Below are 23,702 nucleotides of genomic sequence, written 5' to 3' on the forward strand. Positions count from 1 at the left end.
CGTGGCTGCCGTGGCCGCCGGGCACGATTTCCAAGCAGCAGCCCTGGCTGCGTGTCCCTTCCAGGGGCGCAGAGCAGGCTGCCCGGGATGGGGAGGCACTCCTGGAGCGGCTGCGGCTCGGCTGCACCGCGGGGAAACAGCGGAGCACTGGGGTGCGCTGGGTGGAGCTGCCTCGGGGAAGGGACAAAGCAGGACAGCTACAGACAGGGAAAACAGCCGGGAAGCGGCAGGGACAAAAAGGCGGGGCGGAAAAGGGAGCTAAGCTGACCCTCCAGGTGAGCCCCCGCTCCCTCCAAGAAACACAAAACCGGCACCAGCCGTGTCACAGTTAAAAACTACTTTTGTGTGCTCCAGCGCCTCCCATAGCCCAATTTCCCTGGCATTTTTCCCGGGCAGTCGGAGATTTGCCCCACTGGCCAGTTCAAGGTCGCGTTGCTGCAGCCCGGTCGTGGAAGTCTCTCTGCCCTGCTTGGCTGTCGGGGGAAGCGTGCCCGGGGACAGGGACGTGCGCAGCCCTTACAGTACTTTATAACCTCATGTATAACACACCTTGAGGCATAAATAAAAATGCGATTGGTCCCTCTAGGCCTGATCACCTCCCTTCGCCCTGCTGGCAGGTCCCCAGGGCACGCTGCTGGCTCATGGACTTCTGTATGCCGAACCCGATGCCAATTGTTCCTGCTGCCAATTCCCCAAATTCTGGGCTCAGGCTGGGCTCTCCCCTGTCAGGGGAGACCCTCCTGGAAGAGTCCTGTGTCAGGAAAAAAAGTTGCACTGGATTTTTTTGGTCTTCAGATTCTTGTTTATTGTTATCTTATCTAAAGTTTTGCACGCTGTCCACACGAGGCTCAGCGCACTGGAAAAGCATCACAAAAATGGCTGACAACCTTTCATTACAAGGTCTTTTAAAACTAAACTGTCCAATTAAGAACTGACACCTAGATCATTTTCCCTTTTAACGCAGTAACTGATCCCAAAGAGCCCGCAGTGCGGATTTTTCCACCCAGTTACAAAATGCCACCCAAACCCATGAAGAAGGAGGAGGAAGAAGAAGCATGAAAAAGAAATCAAGGATGACATCCTGTGCCCTCCATCTTGCTTTCACCCACAACATATTAAAAATTCCAAAACCTAAATTTCTCATCTAGGTGATCCACCTACACTACTCTCTATAATCTACTTCACATTTTAGTGGATCCTAGTCTGTCTTGAGGTTTAGGAGACTTTCTCCATGAATGAGGGTGAAAGTCAGTGCTCCCCTGGGGGTCAGGGCACCCCAGAGCAGACAGAGAAAAATTCCCAGTGCCCTGGGTTTCCACAGTTGTCCACCAAGACCCCCAGTTCCTTTTGGGCAGGGCTGCTTTCCAGGTCAGCCTCGAGCCTGGGATTGCTTTTTTCCAGGTGCAGCACCTTACATTTGCCTCTTTTTAACTTACCTATGTTCTTTCCTGCCTAATTTCCTTCCCATCTTGTCCAGGTCTCTCTGGATGACAGCACAGTTTTGTGCTGTGTCAGCCACTCCTCCCAGTTTTGTGCCACCAACAAACCCCAAAAAGGGTACACTCTGGTGCAGCTGTCTGCTCAGCTGCTCCAACTGCTCTTCCTTTTCTGAGGAATAATAACTATGAAGAGATGAACTATTAGCAGGATAGAGACAACAATTTGACTATTGTGAGTGGGTTGCTGTGGGTGAGGGGAGTCTCAAGGGGGGATAAAATTACTGCTATTATCAACAAAATGAGATTAAAATTGTAGGTGGTATTTCATGTAAATCAGGACACCTAAGGAATAATTAAGAATGTTTTTTAACTAGTAGGAGAGGAGTAAAAGAACCTCCACAGTTCAGATGGAAAATATTTAATTAATATGTATTTGAAGTTATTCCCTTCTCTGCAGCCCAGCATAGCAGATGGTCCAAAACTGCTGATAATATTTTCAAATCAAAAATTAAGTCTTAGTTTCTGGACACAGCATACTCCATGCTGTATGAATCATCACACATTTGGCAAGAGTAAAATAAAGAATGTTCAATTTGTGATGATGTCAGAAGTCACTAGAACTAAGAACACAGTTGCAATTTTTGTAATCTGTTTTTAATTGCGATGACTGTAAAATTAAAATGCAGATTAGGAATAACTTTAAAAAAATATGTAATTGCCTTCAAAATATGAAAAAATCCACTCAGAAATCTGTTAGTATTGCCTGCAATTTCTTTTCAGGAAGTGAATGAGAAGGGGAAAGTGAAGAGAAAGGCAAAGGAGAAGCAATATTTAATAAAACTTGCAAGCTTGGTATAATTTCTATTTTGGTTAATTCATCTCATATCTAAAAAAATTTTCAAAGTATTTCATTGTTTTATGATAAAGGGTAAATCTAGTTTTAATGATTCAATTTCTCTTATGCCTTGGGGCATGCTAGTCTATGGGTTTCATGCTTATTGGTTATTTCCTGAATAGCTTCATTTGACAAAAAATACCAAAATGTTCTATGAAAAAATTTTGCAACTGGATACTGAAATCATTATAATTTATCGTTTCCAACTATAATACATTTTATATATCATCTTTTCTTGCATCATTTAATTGTATTTTTATTCATTTGTATTAATATCTGACTTAAGAGTTAATATGTATTTAATAGCAATTTAATGATTCTTTTTCAAAATCAACAACATCCTTGTCTCATTCCAATCTATTTACTAACTATTTAATTTTCATTTATTTATTCTATCACTAGAATTATTTTCAGACTGTGTGTCTCTTCAGACAAGGAACTTTACTGTTTGGGTGAATATAAAAAGCTTTTGATAACAATTAGATAATGGTTTTATTAAATATTCTTCTTAAAAGAGAAATAATGAAGCAAAGGTGGAAGGGAAAAAGAGGCAGAAAACCTTGACAAAAGTAGGAGGCAAATTGGCAAAATATTGGAAGAAAGTCAGTATCACAGCACTTCAGACCACAGGATTACTCACAGAGTTATATCCTTGTTTTATATTAGAAGGTAGAAATAGGCTGGTCCACATATAGTACTATACAATGGGCAGGGTTAGTTCATTTATACAGGAGCCCCATTGGTCAGAATTGGTTTACTTGTTAATAAGAACTTTGATGAATCCAAAATATTAGGTATGTATGCATCTCATCCATGATATGGAATATACAAGTAAAAATTCCTTTTTTCAGTTCTTCCATTTGCAAATATAGAAAGGAAGAAACTGAAGCCTCCTTAGACTCAGTAACAAAATATCTTCTTGAACAGAAAATTATTAACTAGATTAATATCATCTATTTTTGCTAAAATTTGATAGCCTAGATTATAATTTTTTTAATTTTCCAAATTCGGGGGTTCATTTGGTTTTTTATGCTTGTCATTTTAATGGTCAGGATTGCAGCACTCCCCTGAAGCACATGAACAGACGTGTTTTTAACAGACAGGTGAGTATTGTCCTGCATCCTGAGGAGTAGCAAAGGAGGGAGAAAAAAAGAAAAAATGATGGAGCTGTCTTAAATAAATTTTACCAACAGAAAAAAAATTACCTGTGAGATCCTAACCTGTCTTAGCTGAAATTTTTCATTGCATTGTGAGTTCAGTTAAACCTTGGAGAAATCCAGGTGGATTGCAATTAAACTACATCTGGAGTAATTCCTACTCAGCATGAACAGGACTGAAGGCAACAAGCAACAGCTGTTCTACATTGCAGCTTTCTACTAATGTTACTGTATTTTTAGGACATTATAAATGAGCAGTTTATACACAGTCAAACCCCATAAATTTGCACTACTACTCTGAGCAAAGCTTAGCAAAGGGGTCCAGCTTAAAGCAATACTAAGTAATACTCTCTTATTTGAACTCTGTTAAACTCCATCACTCTTTTTTTTAATCTTCTGGCATTTTATTTCCCTGGAAAACACACGCTCTTTTATACTTGGGGTTCTTCTCTACATGTGCACACTGACTGAAAGAAGAAGCTTTAAATTTCTTTATCACTGAAGAATAGTTGTCTTAAACCATCTAGTCATAAAGTGCAACTCTGATCTAAGATAAAGGTAATGGAGAGAAAATTTGACACTTATTTTATATTATTAAAGTCAGGATTCATATAAAGTGCCTGAAATCCATTGAATGTTCTGATTTTAATATTTATGCAAAATCTGTAGTGCAATGGATTCAGGGGTTTTGGCATTCTTTTGTTTGTTTGTTTGGTTAGTTTTTCTGTTGTTTGTTTGCTTGTTTATAATTTAAGTAATTACTTATTATTTTAGAAGACATTCTAGCATCTTCTAAAACTGAAATGTTTGGTAAAAGTGGGATTGTATTGCTCTGGGTAGCTGAAGAGGGCTCCAAAAATGAAAAGTATTAAAAGGATTGGAAGGATAGCTGATAACTGAAATACGATGCTGTCTTTACTGTACATCTGTGAAGATGAGGTCTCACTTGGGGTCTAACAAGTATCCTTTGTCATTTCCAGATATTTGTCCATTGCCTTTCACGGAGTTTATGACTGATTACCTGTTTATCACACAAACTGGCCTAATCTCTAGACTGTGACATGAACAGCAGTATTTCTTATGTGGCAGCATTGTGCCAAGGAGAGAACATAGAATTTCCAAAGAGTTGCTGGAATCACTTCTTTTAGTGGATCAATACAACAGCAAATTAATTGCCTTGGATAAAAACAGGAGGTTGAACTACTTGCAATATATTGTTTGAAGTTTGCTGGGTTTTATGACATGAAATATGGTTGGTAAAAATGCTGAAAGTGTTAGCATATTTTAAGGGAAGTGGACAGCTCTTAGAAACAAACCTCTGAAGATTTCTCAGCATCTGTAATAGAATATGAGTTGCAGACTCATCACATTCTGTACCAGATAAAAAATGGATAATGGAAGTAAAGGATTATAATTTAACAGGCTTTGTCATAAACAATTTGGAAACAGATGTGCTGTGAAGAAGCCCAAGTTGTACAGTCCAAATCAGTTTTCTTTCAGGCACTGAGAAAGTTTATAGCCCACTTTACTTGGACTTACATAGTATGAGTATGAGGCATCCAAACCTCTTCACAGCTGTTGCTGGATAGGGATGCTTTTTAGATTCAATGCATCTTATGTATTTTAGAATTTACTTCACAAAAAAATAAATGTTTGTTTATGTTAACTAAACTTTAATTATATTATTCACCACAAGAAGAGCTTACTGATATGTAGATAGATAGATGAATCTTATATATCTCAACCAGAGATATTTTTTTAAGTTGCCTTTTTTGTGTTAGGTTGCTACCCAAGAACTTAGAAGCACTCTCTCCTCCTCCAGCAGCCTATTCCAGTAGGAATAAAATGAGTGAAGTATTTATACTGAGTGGGAAACAAAGTAGTGCAAAGATCATCACACCTATTTAAAACAAAACAAAAAGCAAACAATAAAAACAAACCAACCCGAAGCCAAAACAAAAACCCCAAACAAAGACGCACAAAACAAACAAACAACAAAAAATGCCACCCAAACTTGGACAGAAATAAAATTTGAATGGCAGTTACATCTTACAGCGTCAGGAGAGCTGCCATAAAACTGAAGAAGAGATAGTGCCAGCTGCTATGTGCAGCAGATCCACCTGCAGAGAGAGCTAATATTAGCACTGTTGGCATGAGTAAGACTCTGACATTTCATCTATGGAAAATTAATTGCTTTTGGGGCTTCTTTTATTGACTAGCAAAAACTGCCACACAGGCATTTTCTAGGATGCAGCCAATATAATGCTGATGGATTTTCCCCTGTATATAAAAAAGAAAATCAAAAAAATACATGAATGAATGAACCTGAAGCAGGAAAGGATACAGTGTTCAGCACACAAAGCTTGACTTCACATGAGAAAAAAAAATAAGGAAAAAAAGGAGGGGAGGGATGACACTACCCATAGGTTTTTACACATAATATGAAGAAGCCTTAGTGAATTGACCTTGGGTGGATGCCAGGTGCCCACCAAGCTGCTTAATAACTCCCTTTCCCAGCGGGACAGAGGAGAGAAAATAAGATAGAAAACAGCTCATAGGTTGAGTTAAGGCAGTTTAGTAAAGCAGAAAGAGGAGAAATTTGCACATGTTTAATTGAAAAAAAAAAAAGTTTACTCTGTACTTCCCATCAGTGAGTGATCTTCAGCCACTTCCTGGCAACCCTCAGCACCTGTCACAGTTTCCCAGGAAGACAAACAATGTAAACAAAATGCCCCACTCTGTTCGTCCTCCTTTCCTTAGCTTTTACTGACATCAAATAGAGTGGAATAGCCCTGTGTTCAAACTGAGTCAGCTGGTCTCTCAGCATCTTGCCCACCCCCAACCCCTTGATGTGGGACGGCAGGAAATGTGAGCGAGCTGGTGCTGATGCTGTGCCTGCCCTGCTCAGCAGTGCCCAAAGCATTGGGTGCTATCAACACCTTTCCAGCTACCGGTGCACAACACAGCACTAAGAGGGCTGTGATGGGAAAATGAGCTCCGAACCAGCCAGACCCAACACAGAAGTAAAAGAGACTGTTTGGCAGATGTAAAGAATATTTTAGGTTGAATATTAGTTCAACTGCATGGGAACTGTTACAGTGAAAAAATGCAGACATGAGATGATAGAAAGTTATTTACAGTGTTTCTTAAGGGACACTGGACTCAGCTTCAGAATAAAACCAATTAATGTTTGACAAAGCTAATGGAGATTGCCATCTCCAAAATTTTCAGAACCCAGGTGAGTTCTGCATCTGCTGGCTGACAACTAACTCCCATGAGTTGGGTGCTTAAATGCCCTGAGAAGCAGCCAATTCAGTGTCCTCAGTTCACTGAGCAAGGCACTGGGGTTGCTCTACCTGTGATTGTCTTTCTGACTCTGACCAGGTCTTTGTTTAATGTAATTATCGTGTTATCAGATAACCTGACAAAGGTTATAGAGCACTTATTCAACACAAGAAGACACGATCACGCAAACTAAGGTGGTGACAAACTAAGGTGGTGACAAAATCAGCAGGGTTAATAAATACTGTTAACAAGATCCACACCACAAGTTGATTGCAGAGCTGATAACTATGACTTTTGCTGCTACAGAAAAGAGGAAAAGAGAAACCACAGACAGGAGAGAAAGGATGAGACATACAAAATACATATACAAACTGAAAATACACTAAAAATTCAAAATCTATAATAATAATGTATAGTGATGTCATCTTGAGTTAGATATCAAAATTAAAAATATATCATATAAAATATACTAAGGAACAAAAGAAAAGTATATAGAATTTAAGGATTTTGGGACTCATCACAGGGCTAATGATGCTAATGGCAATAAGTGTCATGTTTTAAGAGGATTTCCTTCTCACCATAGCAGGAGGTACAGAGCTGCTAATGTTTAGGTGAAACATTCCGTGATATATTCTCTGATTAATGAGGAGGAAGAGAGAGAGAACATTTTTTCTTGCATATATTTTCAGAAAAGCTAAACACACAGATAAGTATTTGATGACCTTTGCATGTTGCAAATTTTAAAGTCAAAGGACATAAACTGGGGGATAATATGTGTATTATATAGTATTGCTTTATGGTAGTGTTTCTGTCTCTTTTAATTTTGCCCCTCACATGATGAACTGTATTTTCTTCTTCCCATAAAGACACTTAGGTTATTTTGATGATGACAGAATTTTAAAATAAAATTAAATATATGACTTTGGGCTCTTAGAATACACTACAATATGCCTGTGGATATCACAACTTTTTTATTGTCTTTGTTCTTTTATTTTGTATTTGTCTTCCTTTTCTTCTTTCCCATCATGTCAGTAAAATAATTTTAAGTGAAGCATAAAGAATTATGAATATCATATTAAAAATCTATGTAACCATGTTAGAATTTATGACCTTTACTGAGGGAATTTCAACAAAATTGATTTACAGTATCTTAAGGAGAGGAACTGTGTATATATGAAATATCAAAAATATTTTAACACAGAAAAAAATTTTTGGTTAACAGAATGTTAATGCTAGTTCAAAAATATTATTTTGGTATTTTCAAGATTTTATAGAAATTATATCAAAACTCTGTCTTTATCTTCAGAAATGCTCATCTAATGGAAAAGTTTATACAAAAAGAAAAGCTCTTTCATGTGTAGGATATGTAAGCAAAAAATCAATAATTTGCTTAGAAAAAGGATTTTTTTATGAGCCATACAAAATTATTTAAAATAAGAGTTCTCTGCTGCAGCAAATTACTTCTAATAATCATTACATTACATGAAACACAAGAAAACTCTTAGCATTTTTAGTAGTTCTACCACTCAGAAAAATTTTGAAGATGAGACCATAAAGAGCATAATGATGGGCATAGGTAAAAGTAATTATTTTGTTAGCCCAATGTCTTGATTACTAATACAGTTTAATGCTCAACAACATGCCAAACAAACAAAAGAAACCAAACAAAATTATGCACAGACATTATTTTCTACTGTAGGTGCAGAAAACTAGTGATTAGAAATTGTGTTTTCAGAGTGACATCTTATGTACACTGTTGTAAATTTCTGTAATGAAGTCTTCTAAAAGTGTGATTGTTAGATTACAAATAATTCTATACATGAAAGATTGGAAATAATAGATCACAAAAAATGCTATATTTTAATGTGTTAAGCCAAATACTGGGATGAGAGGTGCATACTTTCTCTTTCATAATCATACTTACTGTAGTGTCTAAATTTGCAAGTGTTGGCAGGTAAAAATGCTGCTGTGCCAGGAAACCCATACATTTGCTGTATCTCTCTGATTTACAATAGTTTGACCTTAAACACTTGATTTTTCTTTGGCAAGAAGTTAGAAGACTAATGCTAAACTGATTCATAAAGTGAAATTGGAAAGATACATTAAAATCACACTAAAAAAAACTCCCATTGCCTTGTTTTTATATTATCAAACCAAACATGTTGTGGTGATTTTTCAGTGACACTCTTTTATTTTGCAAATTTCAGCATCAAAGATGTTTCGAAAGACACTAAAATCTGAATATGACTGTTGTTCCAACGTGCTGAAAAGTCTCAGTGAAATGAGACTGGATCATTTGGACCATTGCATCATAAGAGCCTTGCAGTACTGAACCAAAAGCTTCACAGAAGTCCATGCCAAAGTATCACCCCAGGGAAGAGCCTGTAAAATCAGGTATTCAGTAGCATGCCAGAACTAGAAATAATAAACCTAGAACACAATAAGACAGAGACAGAAGACAGGATTTTTTGCCTGCCAAACATCATGAAGTCACTCACAGAGTAAATGTAGTTAGTCAACAAACAAATGCTTATAGATTCAATATTAGCTAATGAAATTCAGATATGATAGCTATTCAAGGGGATGTAAAAAGCAAAGAAAAATGTGTCAGATCTTCTCACACAGACCTTCTGAACACTTATTTTATTAATAGAGTTGGCCCTGATTCCAGACACCAGGGTTAAATCACACACCTTTCTTGAAACTGTCATTGAAGTCATGGATCTGTGAATTCCCTCGCACCATCCATTCTCAAGTCACTTTGCTGTCCTTCAGTTTCTCCTCGATTGTTTTCCTTTTTTCCTACTGGTCAGGAAATCCACAGAGGAACTCTTTAATCTTCATTATTTTGAGTACTTTCACATTTGCTGTGATTTTTATCCAGTCGGTTGAAAAACCTAACAAAATTCTGTGCAAAATGAAGGATGTACCATGGATTATTTCACTGCTTCTGTCAAGACCTGTTTCAATGTGCATTTCACATTCCCATGCATGTTTTTTTATTGACTGTGCTTCTTTTCTCTCTTTCCATCTTGCTAATTTTCCATCAATACCAACCCACATTCATATAGCCTTTTCCTACTTTTGATATAACCCTTAAATCCAGCAAGGTGGGTTTTAACTAAATATTTTTTTTTCCTTTTCTCATTTTAGAACATCTTGCTACCCATTTTGTTTGAATTTTTAAAAAATTAGCCTCAAGTCAACACCTACCCTTCTCATGTCCCAAAACTTCTTAACTTTTACTGTGAAATTCTCATTTTATTCATTGCTACTATGTTTTCTTTCTGTTATTCCTCTTCTGCATTTTTATTTGAATATATTTTAAATTGTTCTCTATTTCTCCAACCAAATATTTCCTTTTTTTTTTATTTCATGTTTGCAGTTGTGTGTCTGGGGACTGTCTTCATTATTAAGGGATCTATTTTGCTTTTAAGTAAAAAAACTCCATAAATATTGGCTTTACCATGAAATCAGATGTTTATACTCTTTTCTGAAGCTTACTATTATTTTCTGCATTCTTTTTAGGACATATGAAGATATTGTCTATATTCCTCAAGGAATCTGGTTCCGGAGGACTCACCAAAGACATTTCCCTGTACAAAGGCATTTTAATGACTGTACAGATCTGGAGAGACTTTTCAGCTGTGGGATTCATGATTATATCATGAGAGAAAAATTTATGTGAACTCTCTCCCACCTTAGAAGGAGAAAGGAAGGGTAATAATAGAAGCATCAAGATGCCTTGGTGCTGCTGTCCGTCTCTCTATTGCTGATAGAGGCCAGATGCCATTGACCTTCTTGGCCATCTGGGCACACTGATGGCTCGTGTTCAGCTGGCTGTCAGTCAGAACCCCCAGGTCCTTTTCTGCTGGGCAGATTTCCAAGCACTCCTCCTGCAGCCTGTAGTGCTGCCTGGAATTGTGACACAAGTGCTGCCTTAGCATTTTCCCTTGTTGAGCCTCATACCCTTGGCCTCTGCACACTGATCCAGCCTGTCCAGATTTCTCTGCAGATCCTTCCTACCCTTCTGCAGAGTGACACTCCCACGCAGCCTGGTGTCTTCTGTGAAATTACTGAGGATGCACTCAATCCCCTCATTCAGATAATTCATAAAGGTATTAAACAGGACTGGTCCCAAAACTGAACCTTGGGGAATCTCAGCAGTGACCCTCCACCAACTCTACAAAGATTCTAGAAAGATGTCGTGGTTTGACCAGGAAGGAGTGGGAATTCTGGGAAGCTGTGGTCAAACCAATGAAGGTTTTGGGTTTGAGACTGGCGTCCGGTGTGGCCAGTGGGTTTGGACACACCTCCGAGAATACACAGGGGTTAAAAGCAGGGCACTGCCCTTGGAACTCTCTCTTTGGGACATCGTCGGGCGAAGAGGTCAGATCTCTTCCCCCGCCCAGCCCGCTGCTGCTGGGCGGGGGAGGGGCGGCCATGCAGTAGGCCCGGGGCCTGGACAGAGGTGGGGGTTGAGGGGCTTTCAAGGATGGAAGGGTGGAGGAGCCCCAAGAGACATCGAGACATCGGGCAGCCCCCCCCCCCCCAGGAGAGCAGCCAGCCAGGAGGAGAAGAGGGGAGGAAGACTGCCCGGCCGGAGCGGCAGCGTGTGGGCAGCGTGCGTGGGAGTCTGGGAGTCGCTCCGGGACCGACAGAGACTGAAAACTTTTAACCCTTTCTTGCATGATTGGGGCCTTGCAAAAATGCTAATCCTCCTTGAAGCTGAATAAGAAGGGAGACAGGAGATGAGATGAAACAAGGACCTGGCCCGATGAATGGGGAGATGATTGGATGGGGAGAGATGATTTGGAGTGGCCTTTTGGCTGGACTTTTCTCGTGGCTATGAACTCAGTTGTTCCTGTGACACAGACTGCATTTAGGGGGAGGCAGTGCCTCAAAAACCAGGAAGGTTCTTCGTGAGGAGCCCCCGGCCCCAGGGGGTTGGAAAAATATGGGGGGGACAGATGTCCCAAAAGCAGAGACTGTGCCTTTTTGGAGTGAGACAAGGCATCCTTGAAAGACAACCCTAAAAGCAGCTCTGGCCATGTCTCAGTGGTGAGAGCACTGAGCATGGAAGGAAGATGTCACAAGCGGCAAATGGACTTTCCGGGCGGTGCCGAAGTGACAGGGAAGCACACGAGGTTTCAGTGTGTTTCCAGGGGAAGCCTATGGAACGAGAAAGACTCCTTTCCTCTTCATGAACTGAAGTTTGAGTATACTAAAGTGTGGGGCCAAGGCTGGGCAGTTGTTTTGGGAGAATGTATCGGATTGGGAAGTCAGGAGTGGGGAGGAGGAAAGTGGCTTTTTTGTAAGGTTTTCAATTTCTTTTTTTTCCCTTTTCCTTATAGTCTCTCCCTATTTTCCTGTAGTGTAGGTAATAAAGTGTTCTTTATGTTTAAGTTGGAGCCTGTTTTGCTTATTCCTGGTCACATCTCACAGCAGACACCAGGGTGAGGCATTTTCATGGGGGCACTGGCTCTGTGCCAGGCTCAAACCATGACAAAAGATTATGTAGAAAAATTCACCACAATTCTCTGGCTGTCCAGCCAGTTTTGATACACTGAAAAGAGCACCTGTCCAAACCATGGGCTGCCAGCTTTTCCAGGAGAATGCTGTGGGAGACAGTGCCAAAAGCTTAAGTCTAGGTAGACAACATGCATAGCATTTCCCTCACCCACTAGGCAGATCACCTTGTCAGAAATGTAGATCAGGTTGGTCAAGCAGGATCTGCCTTTCCTAAACCCATGCTGGCTGGGCCTGCTACCCTGATTGTTCTTATGTGCCACAGGATCATTCTCAAGGTAATCTGTTCCACAGCCCTTCATAGCATCAAAGTCAGGCTGATAAAGCTGCAGTTCCCTGGATCCTCCTTCTAGCCCTTCTTGTGGGTGGTGTCACAGTAGGCAACTTCCAGTCATCTCCCCAGCTACCTCCCCATCTAACCAGGACTGACAATAAATAATGGCTTGATGAGCTCTTCTGCTGACTCCCCCAGTATCCTCAGGTGAATTCTACCCAGCCCCATAGACCATTCCAACCCTTTGAGTATCTGAGGGCTGGAAGTGGCACAGCAGGCCACTGACTGCTTCCTTCTGTTTTACAAGGGCTATCTTCTGCTCCATGTCCCTGTCTATCAGATCAGGGGGTTGTTTGGCCTGAGGATAACTGGTATTTCTCTTAAAGACTATGTCAAAGAAGGCTCAGAGGTACCTCAATGCTTTCCTCAGCCTTGGTAATGATATTCCTCTCATTGTCCAATAAAAGAAAAGTGTAAGATGATGTGTCTCTTGGCTCTCATGTCTCATCCTCTTCAGAGTTATCACTAATCAAGTTCTTCACAGCATCATCATCTCTCCTTTGATTTTCCTCCTGGCACACTAATTATCATCTATTACAAATGTAAATCAAGCTTGTAGCACTGAAGTATACTTAACATGTTGCATATACATGAATTGCAATATTTTATCAAGAATGCTCACTCCTAAAAATAATTTGTATATAACATTTAAAACTTACTCTTGGCATTTTAAGGACTCTTCTCCAGTAAGCTCTTCAGAACTCAGGGAGAAAATGGAACAACTTAGGGGGAAAATAAGCCCCTCTCACTCTTTTTTAATAAGGCTATGCAGAATATTGTCATTTCTCTTCCTAGCAAGATGCCATGCTGAGAGTTAGAATAGAGAGCTATTGTCAAAAAATGTTGTATTTCTTTACAGGAAGTTTTAAAAAACCCTGTTGGCTTTTTCAAGCCCTAAATAAAAGAACAATTAGCTTAAGTCTTTATAGTCACAAGTTCAAAGATTTCTATATATTGGATGAAAAAGAATTTTCTCTACTCAATATGTTTCAGGGGCTGTAAAATACATTCCTTGCTCTTACTGCAGAGGTTCTACAATTTTGTCTACTGATTTCAAGATTTGCAGGATCATACTTCAAAAATAGTCAGTAATGTGTATTTAGGAACCAGTTGCTTATTTCACAATTCCAACTGTCATTTAATTTATCTTGAAAAAATTCAGTGTCCATTAAAATACTAAATAATAAAACCCTTAAAGTAGCATGAAATTACCTTAATTACTCTGTAATACAAGTTTGTATCTTTTTATATTAATAGCTCGTGTTTTGTTTTCCTTGGGATTGTTAGGGTATTTTGTAGTTAAACAAACTCATTTACTATGGCTTGCTGACAAATTCTTCTTTCACAGTCCAAAATAATTGAAATTTGTCTCTTCAAAAGACGACAGGATCTTACTATTTTGACATACAGAGAATAATTCACTTACAGGGATTATTTTTTGCCAAAAAGTAAAGATGGTCCTAAGATCTGTTTTTATTGTCATGACCTGTCCCAGAGTTCCTGTTTTTCCTTGGACAAATCCTGGTGAACTCCATGGTGATGCGAGTTAAGATCTGGTTTTGCTAAACCTGAGTTAATAACTGTTATTTTAAAAAGTTTTCCTTTCTCAGGAGACTTCTTTCATGATTACATCAGCCAAACTCTGATTCTTCCCATCTAGCCAGTAAATCACACTGACTTAGGTGGAGATTCCATTAGATTAGCCTATCTGATCAAATTTCAGAGAAATATAAAACCTTCTGTAGGGCCAGATGAAAGGTTAGGTAATTCACTGGCTACTGGATCCACTGCTTGGATAAGAATTTAGGAAATCTGTCTGATTCTAAGTAGTCTTATGGCTTCTTTTTTGAGCTCAAGACTACCCCAAATTTTAGGATGCCACACTCCTCTATCCACACTTTCATAAGCTACTGCTTTGAAGTCTCAAAACTCAGGAGACCTGGGATTTTGGCCATTCTTAGCAGGGTCTTTTCAAAGCCACAGGACTGTTTTTTGGGGGGTGGAACACCATATTCATTTGGCAGAGAGGGAATTAAGACCAGAAGGGTGCCCCAGATACCCTGTTGAGGTGCCCAGTTGAGGTACAAGACTCAGGTGGCCAAGCATAGGAAGACAGATTTTTTTCTGCATAACGTGGAAAGGGAGACAGGTGGAGGTTTTCAGGTGCCTTCTCATCTGACTGCTTGTGCATTTTACCCGCACATTTTATAAAATAAAATGCACAAACAAAATACACAGAAGATTAAGAGAAGTGCTGTTCTCTGTGAGAAGATATTTTATCCTTGGAACAGGAAATAAAAACCCCAAACTTCTTAATATAATCCATCACTGGTAAATCTTAATTTCATTAAGACTGAGGATTTTTTCTTTGAGGAGAGAGTCATGGTTGTTGGTAGACTCTTCCTCAAGTACTCACTATATATCATGTGGGTGCAAGTTCTGAAGAGAATAGTCAGCTCTATTAATTAAAATTCAGTACTGCAGATATGCTTAATTTAAAATCCCTTAGAAAATTATGCACAGTTGGTTCATGTCCACGGAATTCCAAGAACTTCTTTGTTACACAGCTGCTGCAATTTTTATTTCTAGTCAATTATTTCTTTCATAATAAACTCAAGCTTTTAAAGCAATTTGGTAAAACTGTAAAAGGTAAAAGGACTGTAGCCCTCATAAAAAAGCAGCAATAATACAGAAAATTGCCGTGAACAATGTTCCGTCACGTAGGTGATAAAAAGGAATTAGAAGCAAGTGCTTCATCGATTGCTGATATAATCACAGAATCACCACCCTGCACTGTGGAAAGTAAGCAGCTGAAGGTCTGCTTAAATCATTATCATTATACAATTAGTATTTTTTCACATTTTTAAATGTGAAGCATGCACAACTCTAATTTAAGGCATAAGATTGTGGTAGGGTCCTAGAGAAAAAATTGAGACCCTGCATCACAAATGGCTGTTTGGTCTTGCAGGGGTTTTGCCTTTGGCATATTAACCACCCAGAGCACTTCAGCATTTATGAGTCTTGGGGTGTCTTCAAAAGGAGCCTGACATGTCTGTGTTGACAGTCCTGGAAGAGCTTCAAGCTCCTAGATCCTGGTGGGTGCCCTTGTCTTGGCTTTCCATCACTGACAGCAGCATGCAGCAGCCCTGCATCCTGGGCTTAGTGCCACAGGATGGGAATGGCAAAGGGCAGGCCACAGCAACCTCATGGTGCCCTACAGTCAGGGTGCAGTATAGTGCCCCAGAAGTTCAGAACTGTGCCTGCAGTGGACTTTTTTTGTTAATCAGCAGTTTCCTTGTCTCCTGTCCTTATTTCTTGTCAGAGTAGTATAATCTTCCCAGGAATCATTGAAATATTTTATGGAGAGAAATGGAGAATTTTGATTTAAAGTTGCTTTATAAAAAAATAACTGGAAAACATATCATAGATAGTATAAGATAAGAACTTTGCATTTACAAGTGATTGCTCTAGTCATTATGACAGGTCTTTCCTATCTCTTACCTCCAGGATCCTGAGAAATGGGATTAATATGAGTAGAATTTTTGCTTCCCAAACTTTTCAAATACCTGAATTCTACCATGTTCTTTACTAAAGCTGTACCATCACCTAGAGAGAATATTTTAGATGCCATTATATTCCAATAATATTTGATCCTTTTTTTTTCCCCCTATTTCATGAGGGAATTTACTCAATTTTTTATGTATAGAAAGAATTTTGCAAACCTTCCTTCCAGAATATCCATGGTAATCTACTCAATATCATTACTAAGGACACTATTGCTTAGAGACACATTCCTTTCAGATTTAAAAAAGTCTACAAATATTATATGATATTTAAAAATACAGCACAGCTTGGGTTTTCTTCAAACATTTTGTTTTACAACTGATTAATGAAATAACCACTCAGTTTTCACTGTCATTTGTCTTCTATCAAATAAATTGTGATCAACAACACAGCTTTCATTACACTGAGATGAAACTACACATACTGTATTTTTAGCTACTGAACTATGTACTGAAAAGGCATATGTAATGTAAGAATCTCTTTAGCTATGGGCTTACCAAAATTGCTGCTTTATAGGCTTCTACACTTCTAAAATGAGGGGCTTTTTCTTACTACATTTTTTATTCCAGATTTTAAATTTCAATTGCATTAAGAAGATGTAACTCATGCTCCCTCTTAATTTGTCTTGCCAAGAGTGACTTGTGCTTTTGTGTTTGTTTGTTTACTTTTGGATTATTTGGTGGTTTTTTTCTAGGAGTATGGTGGTGTTTCCTTCTGACTGTTGCAATTCTTGTAGTGTAGGAAAGTCATCTTCTGAGGGAATAACTGAGTACGCACAGTGTTGAAAACTTATGTTTGTAATCTTCGAATTGATTGCATCCTTGTCACATGTTTACTACAAGTTCATTAACATTTAATTTTTCCATGAAAACTACAAAATCTTTATGGTAAGGAGGTAACATGTCCCCCTTATCACCACTAAACTAGGAGATAAGGCATTGCTGATCTAGTCAGTCTTCATCACATTTATTTCTGGTTATGGAACAAAAGATTGCACCATATTAAAGATTTTCTCATTCTGAGTAGTGTATGTTCCTCCTGTCTCTTTATGCCTAGAGCATCTGTTAATAGGAATATTTTCAACTCCAGCTGCCTAAAGGCAGATTGTAAGGAATGCATTTGCAAAGCAAACTGGTGCATAAAATGTGTAGAATTTTCTGTGCTGCATCAAATCATATTTCTTCAGTTTCATTTCAGATTAATTTACCAATCACTACAGATAATGAAACAGTCTGAGTGCATGATCTTAGAGAGTCAAGAAATAATACTTAGAGTAGAAATGCATTAACTACTTTAAATATTTTACTTATCATTATTTTTCTTTTTTTTTCCTAAAAATTCCCATTCTCTAGCAAGAAGATCAGAAAAAAATATTTATTTTTATGAAGATGATAATAAATTTATCTGGGGATGGAACCAGTCAATACAGTAGAGGTCATGCAGATGCTGCCATCCAGAGGAATGTTGACAGACTGGAGAAATGGGCTGAGAGAAACTTCTTGAAGTTCAGCATGGCAAAATGAAGAGTCCTGCCGTGTGGAAGACCCCCTGGCAGTGCTAGACTGGGCAGGGATAGACTAAGGAGCAAGGTCTCTCTGGCAAAGAGACCCTGAGGGCTCTGGGGGCTCTGGAGCTGAGCACGAGCCTGAAGCGAGCCCTGACAGCAAAGACAGCCAGCAGCACTAATGGAAGCACAGTCAGCAGCTCCAGGGAAGTGATTATTCATACCTTTGCTCAGAACTGATTACACAGATTCTAATTTCCCTGTCCTGTACAGCAAAGACATTGATAAGCCACCAGGGCAATCACGATTGGATTACTTGCCTGATGAGTTGAGACTTAGAAACCAGGGCTTGTTCAGCCTGGAAAAGGGATGCTGCAGGACTCTTAACAAAAGCATATATTTGCCCACAGGGAAGTCAGAAAGGAGACAGAGCCAGGTCCTTTGATATAAAATCACAGAATCATATAGGTTGGAATAAAAAACTTTAATACAATTAAATCCAGAAGTTAATTTAAGTACTGCTGAGCCCACCACAAAGCCATGCAGCATGGCAGGTGGATGAGAGTCAGCAGGTATAATTTGAAACAGGGAAGCTTCTGGGTGTGAAGAGAAATCTCTTCCCAATGAGAGCACTTAGTGAACAGAGCAAGTTGTTCAGACAGATTCCACTGCCTCTGTCTTTGGAGACTTTCAGGACATCTGGATAGAGCACTGAAAAACTTGGCTTGACCTCAGAGCAGCCCCTGCTTTGACCAAGAGGTTGGGCTTGGTGAAGTATCCTTACACCTGAGTTGCCCTCTGTTCCTATAAACAGGCTACTACATTTTCAAAGGTATCTTATATGAAGAGTTGAGAGCATTTGTAGGACTATTTGATTAGTGTCATTTAGCAACAGTATATACATATTTCTGTGAAGCATACATGGTAAATCTTGGACTTTACAAAAATTTTAACAATTTTGAATAATCATTAAATGTTTATTTTACTTTTCCTAACTTATTATATCAAAATGAGAATGAATCCAAAGGGTTTACATGCTAACTTTTCTGTATTAAAAATACTATAATTTTATCCCTAAATTTCAGTATTAACAAAGACAGTGATGGACACAATTAGTGATATTAGTAACATAGCTATAGGCCACTTAAACAACATAATATAGGTGATCTGATTAATTTTATATAAGTAATCAAACAAGGCATCTCCTTTATTGCATTACAGTGGCAACAGAACTACTGCTTTCCTCTCCTGTTGTCATCTTATTGCAAAGCTCCCATACCTTCTCAGTGATTTCTCATGGGCATGTCCTTACAGCACTGACTCCTCCTTCTCTGTACAACAATAAACTCCAGCTCTCCTCACAGCCCAACCAACAAACTCCAACTTTCCTCTCACCCAGCTACCCCACTCTTTTGTGGCACTCATCTAATTGGACACAGCTGTGGCCTGTTAAGGGCAGGCCTGTTCCTAATCTTTGGTGATTGGCACAGCTGCAACTCCTCAGGGGTGAAACTGCCTTCTGAACCATTCTCTTACATTCTATCCCTCCACACTCTCTTTGACAGGAACACAGCTCTGTGCGTCCAAGACCTTCTAGAAGAGAAAACCAGAAAGCCTTGATGCAAAACGAAGGCTGGAACAACTGGGATATCTCCCTTCAAGATTTATCCAAGGAGAAAGTTATTCAGAGCATCTGTTTTGTCTGTCGTGTCTCCTTTAATATATCAGAGCTACAATAAATGGCTTAGATAAGATGCACATACTGGATTAGTTGTAATCTAGACACTAAGGATTACATTTCATAACACACCAAATGGCATCAATAACCTTCTTAATGCCATTGTATATTTTTAAAGCATGAAGAATTACAGAATTGTGATCCCTGAGAATGAAGAAGGAAAAAAAGCCAAACCAAAAGAACCCCAGGAATTACTCAAGACCTTTCTCTGTACAAGCCCTGGACATCAACAAACCAAGTATTTCACCAAGGTCCTCTGGGTCCACTCCAACAGGCCCATGTCTTTCCTAGAGGGAGCGGATACAGCTGGGACAGCTGATCCGAACTAACCAAAAGTAATATTCTATAGCACGTCATCATATTCAGCAGTAAAAATTAGGGTGAACATGCCATGCTCAGCAATAAAATCTGGGGTGAAGGAGGTATGTTTGGAGTTGTGGCATTTGTCTTCTCAACTAACTCTGCTTACTGGGATACAGAATCAAAAAGGTAAAAGCAAGAAAAGCAATGGGTTGAGATATAAACAGTTTTATAGGGAAAACAAAAATTGTGTACAGGCAGAGCAAAATAAGGAATTAATTCACTACTCTCCATGCAGGAAGTATTTAGCCATATCTAGGAAGACAGGTCTTCAAGTAGCCACAGCAAAGGGCTCTATGGGGCTTATGTGCATACCAGGGTTAACCCACAACAGCTGCTTGCAACACTTTACTTTCCCCAAAGGCAAAAAGAAATCCTGGAGAGATTTTAAGGGTTTTCTGAATTGTGGAACCATCTGAAGATATGAAAGATCTGAAACCTGCAAGAGTGATGTATGAGAAAGATCTGAGAGGCAGCCATTTCATTCAAAGATCATCCATTCTGGAGTAGAAAAGAAAGAAAAATATATCAATCAATTCTCTTTGACTACTATTAATCTAGTTTTTGCTCTTTCAAAACTTAGTATTTTCTAGATTAACTAAGTTTTCTATGAAATACCAGTACATATGTATATTAAAAATTTTCTAGTGGCCAAAAATTCTTAGTCAACAGTCTTACACTTACCATGACAAAAAAAAAAATTATTATATAATAATGAATTTAGACCCATATTCTGTAGCTGAAACATTAATACACTTATTTACCAGCATATTATTCTTCTTATTATTTTTCTTCAGCCATAACATTCTCTTTAATTCTTCTGCTAACTGCCTGAACAGAGCAAGCTGACCTGCTAAAGCAAGTTGTTAAGGGCATTGACCAAATGCCTCTTAAACATTGACAGGCTTGGGGTATTGAACACATATCCAAAAATCCAGTTTTGTTTTCTTGGTAAATAAATGCTTCCTAATGCCAACTCTGAACCTCTGCTGATGCAGCTTTGAACCATTCCCATGCTATCACTGGATACCAAGGAGTTGAGATCAACAAGTACTTCTTCACTTTTGGAAGGATCCTTTGGAGGAATTATAAAACTACCTCTCTCAGAAGTTTAAAATTAAATTACTACTAAAGTGTTGTGTCATGGAAGTATAAAATCATTATGTTATTTAGGAGTTCTAATCTTCAACTTTGATATTAGACCATGGACCAAACATCTCGAAACATTATTTTTTGTCCAGTTTTTAAGACAGTATTTTACATGATCTTAAATGTCAGGGAATGATGAGATCAAGCAGGAAGCTGGGAGCTAAGAGTGAGAGAGGCCAGCAGAGGAGAAACTGGTCGATCTGATAACAATATCTGATCACGAGAGAAGGTCTGGGACAGGGATTGTGAAAGAGGTGTCTAATGGTCAGACAAGGCTTCACACGGTGAACCCATGCCTAGGGGGGAAGTCTGTGCCCACAGGCCAAGGCAAGGATCAGGGCCAAGATGGCAACACAGCTCCAGCTATGGCTCAGAGTGCCTGCATAGAAATTCTGCTCCCACATGAAGAAGGGAAGGAGCCAGATAGGTTTGCTTCATCTCCATCTCGTCCCGCTCTTCTCAATCACCTGATAATGGTTGTGCAGCTGCACTGCATCCAGCCTTGAGCAGAGACTAACAAGCACTTGGGGAACATGGTGTTTTCAATGGCCAAAACTGGGATTTTGCTCTTAGCATTGTCTAGTTTAAGAAAGAAGGTAAAATTGGATGTAAACACATTTCTTTGCTAGAATATTACATTGTACAGAATAATATGATGGCACAGCTACATGACAAGATGCCAGTTCCCTGCCAAAACACATTTGACAAAAAGCTTTTTTCAGCTTAGGAAAGCTTCCATCAATTCATATATTCAAACTGAAGGTATCATGGGAGACTCATTGGTATACAAATGCCTTGCACCTGTTCTTTTAACAGATACAGATGAGAACAGTGGGATGCTGGCTCTTAAAATGCAGAGCAGAAGGTATTTACTTTACCTGGCACAAATAATAAGTTATATTATTTGTTGTAAGATTTAATGTACAATTTAAGATAAAAAACAAACAAGCAAAATCTTAACAGTACCATAAAATAGTTCCTTTAAGTAAAATATGTGTTTTGTCAATGAATGTATTTTGATTTCTTCACCTTCCAGAAAGCACAGTAAGTCACTTGTCACACCATGGTAATAATGAGTGATGTACTGAAAGTATCTCTCACTAAAGAGAACACAGCAACTAGTGACAGACATAAGTGAGAAAAAGGAAACTATGTGTACAAGAGCAGTAAACTATATGACAGCCATAAAAATGAGTAGAAGATAGTTGTTTCCCTGGTTATACTACTATGTGTGACTTACATTTAAGTATTAATATTATCTTTTCTTTATTTTTTTTTGCCATCTTGGATAGTAGATATTCTTCATTACATCTACACTTCACAAATGAGGTAATTCTTTATAACTTCTCTATTTTACTTTCTAGAGTTTTACAGAAGTCACTGATGAGCCTTTAAATGTTAAATGTGAGCTTTTCTTGGACCAGGTCCAGCAGAGGGAAACACAGATAATTAAGGGATTTGAGCATCCCTCTTGCAAGGAAAGGCTGAGGGAACTGGGTCTGTTCAGCCTTGAGAAGAAACTGAGAGGAGACATCATCAATAATATATATATTAAATAATTTGTGTCTGAAGGGAGGGTCTCAAGAAGATGGACCCAGGATCTTTTCTTACCTCCTTCTCTGACAAGGAGGCAACAGGCAGAAACTGCTGCCCGGGAAGTCCCACCTGAATCTGAGAAATAACTATTTGGCAGGTGACCATGCACTGGAAAAGATTGCCCAGAGGGGTTGTGGAGTCTCCCTCGCTCCATCTGGAACCATCTGGATGCAAACCTATTCTATGTGCTCTAGGATGACCCTGCTTGAGCAGGGAGGTTGGATCAGATGATTCACTGTGATCCCTTCCAATCTGACCCATTCTGTGATTCAGTTTGGAAAATCAGAGGCATTTTTTTTTAAATTAAATTCATTTGAGAAGCTATTCAATGAGAACTCTTAGGAAAATCATATATTAAGGAAAAATAGACATGTTTTGAGGAATTTCTTCAGCTTTTGAAGCTGTCTTCCCTAGACTTTTGGTTCCTCAGTGAGGTATAGGTGTAGCACAAGCCCTGAAGTACTACCTGAATTGTGTCAACCATGCTTTGAGCAGGAGCTTCAATTCCAGAGAGCTCCTATATTCCCTTCAAATTTGATTGATCCATTATCTAGATTAAATAATTCATCATGTCCGTGATATTTTTAAGATTAACAAACCTTTCTTTAAAATAGATGGTCTGGTTTGTTTGTTGTCTAAAGAGAGTAAAGTATAGAGGGTGTTGCAATTATCAATTTGTTCCTATTTAAACACATTTAAAGAGAACACAGCAACTAGTGACAGACATAAGTGAGAAAAAGGAAACTATGTGTACAAGAGCAGTAAACTATATGACAGCCATAAAAATGAGTAGAAGATAGTTGTTTCCCTGGTTATACTACTATGTGTGACTTACATTTAAGTATTATTCTCTTATCATGAACTATATAAACAGGGTGTTTCTCAGGCTGTCCTGAAACTTGTGAAATCTCACTTGCAGGTATAAGTTTACATCTGTTGGTTTTATTTGTGCACTGAATTTATTTTGAAATGGACACACATGTATATATACATTATAATTTAAAATATAGATTTTCTATATGAGGTAAAATGACATCCTAAATATTTATTTATTTAGACCTCTTATTTGGATCTTTGTTTATTATTCACTAAATCAGTATCATTATGGATTAGGTACACTTGAAGAAAACTTTTCACATATATTTTCATAAA

General features: G+C 38.6%; 1 long non-coding RNA gene across 2 annotated transcripts; it reads right to left on the minus strand.

The window, feature by feature from the left end:
- Positions 1–8,915: 8,915 nt before the first annotated feature.
- Positions 8,916–19,094, minus strand: LOC135451654 (uncharacterized). 2 transcript variants are annotated; one of them, XR_010441402.1, is made up of 3 exons: positions 18,987–19,094; positions 9,470–9,684; positions 8,916–9,158 (listed from the first exon to the last, which is right to left on the minus strand). It is a non-coding gene; the product is annotated as an uncharacterized LOC135451654 (long non-coding RNA). The 2 variants fall into 2 exon arrangements; XR_010441400.1 differs by having other exon boundaries at positions 8,916–9,206; positions 18,987–19,045.
- Positions 19,095–23,702: the final 4,608 nt, after the last annotated feature.

Source organism: Zonotrichia leucophrys, chromosome 1 (assembly GCF_028769735.1).
Source record: "Zonotrichia leucophrys gambelii isolate GWCS_2022_RI chromosome 1, RI_Zleu_2.0, whole genome shotgun sequence".
NCBI lineage: Eukaryota > Metazoa > Chordata > Aves > Passeriformes > Passerellidae > Zonotrichia > Zonotrichia leucophrys.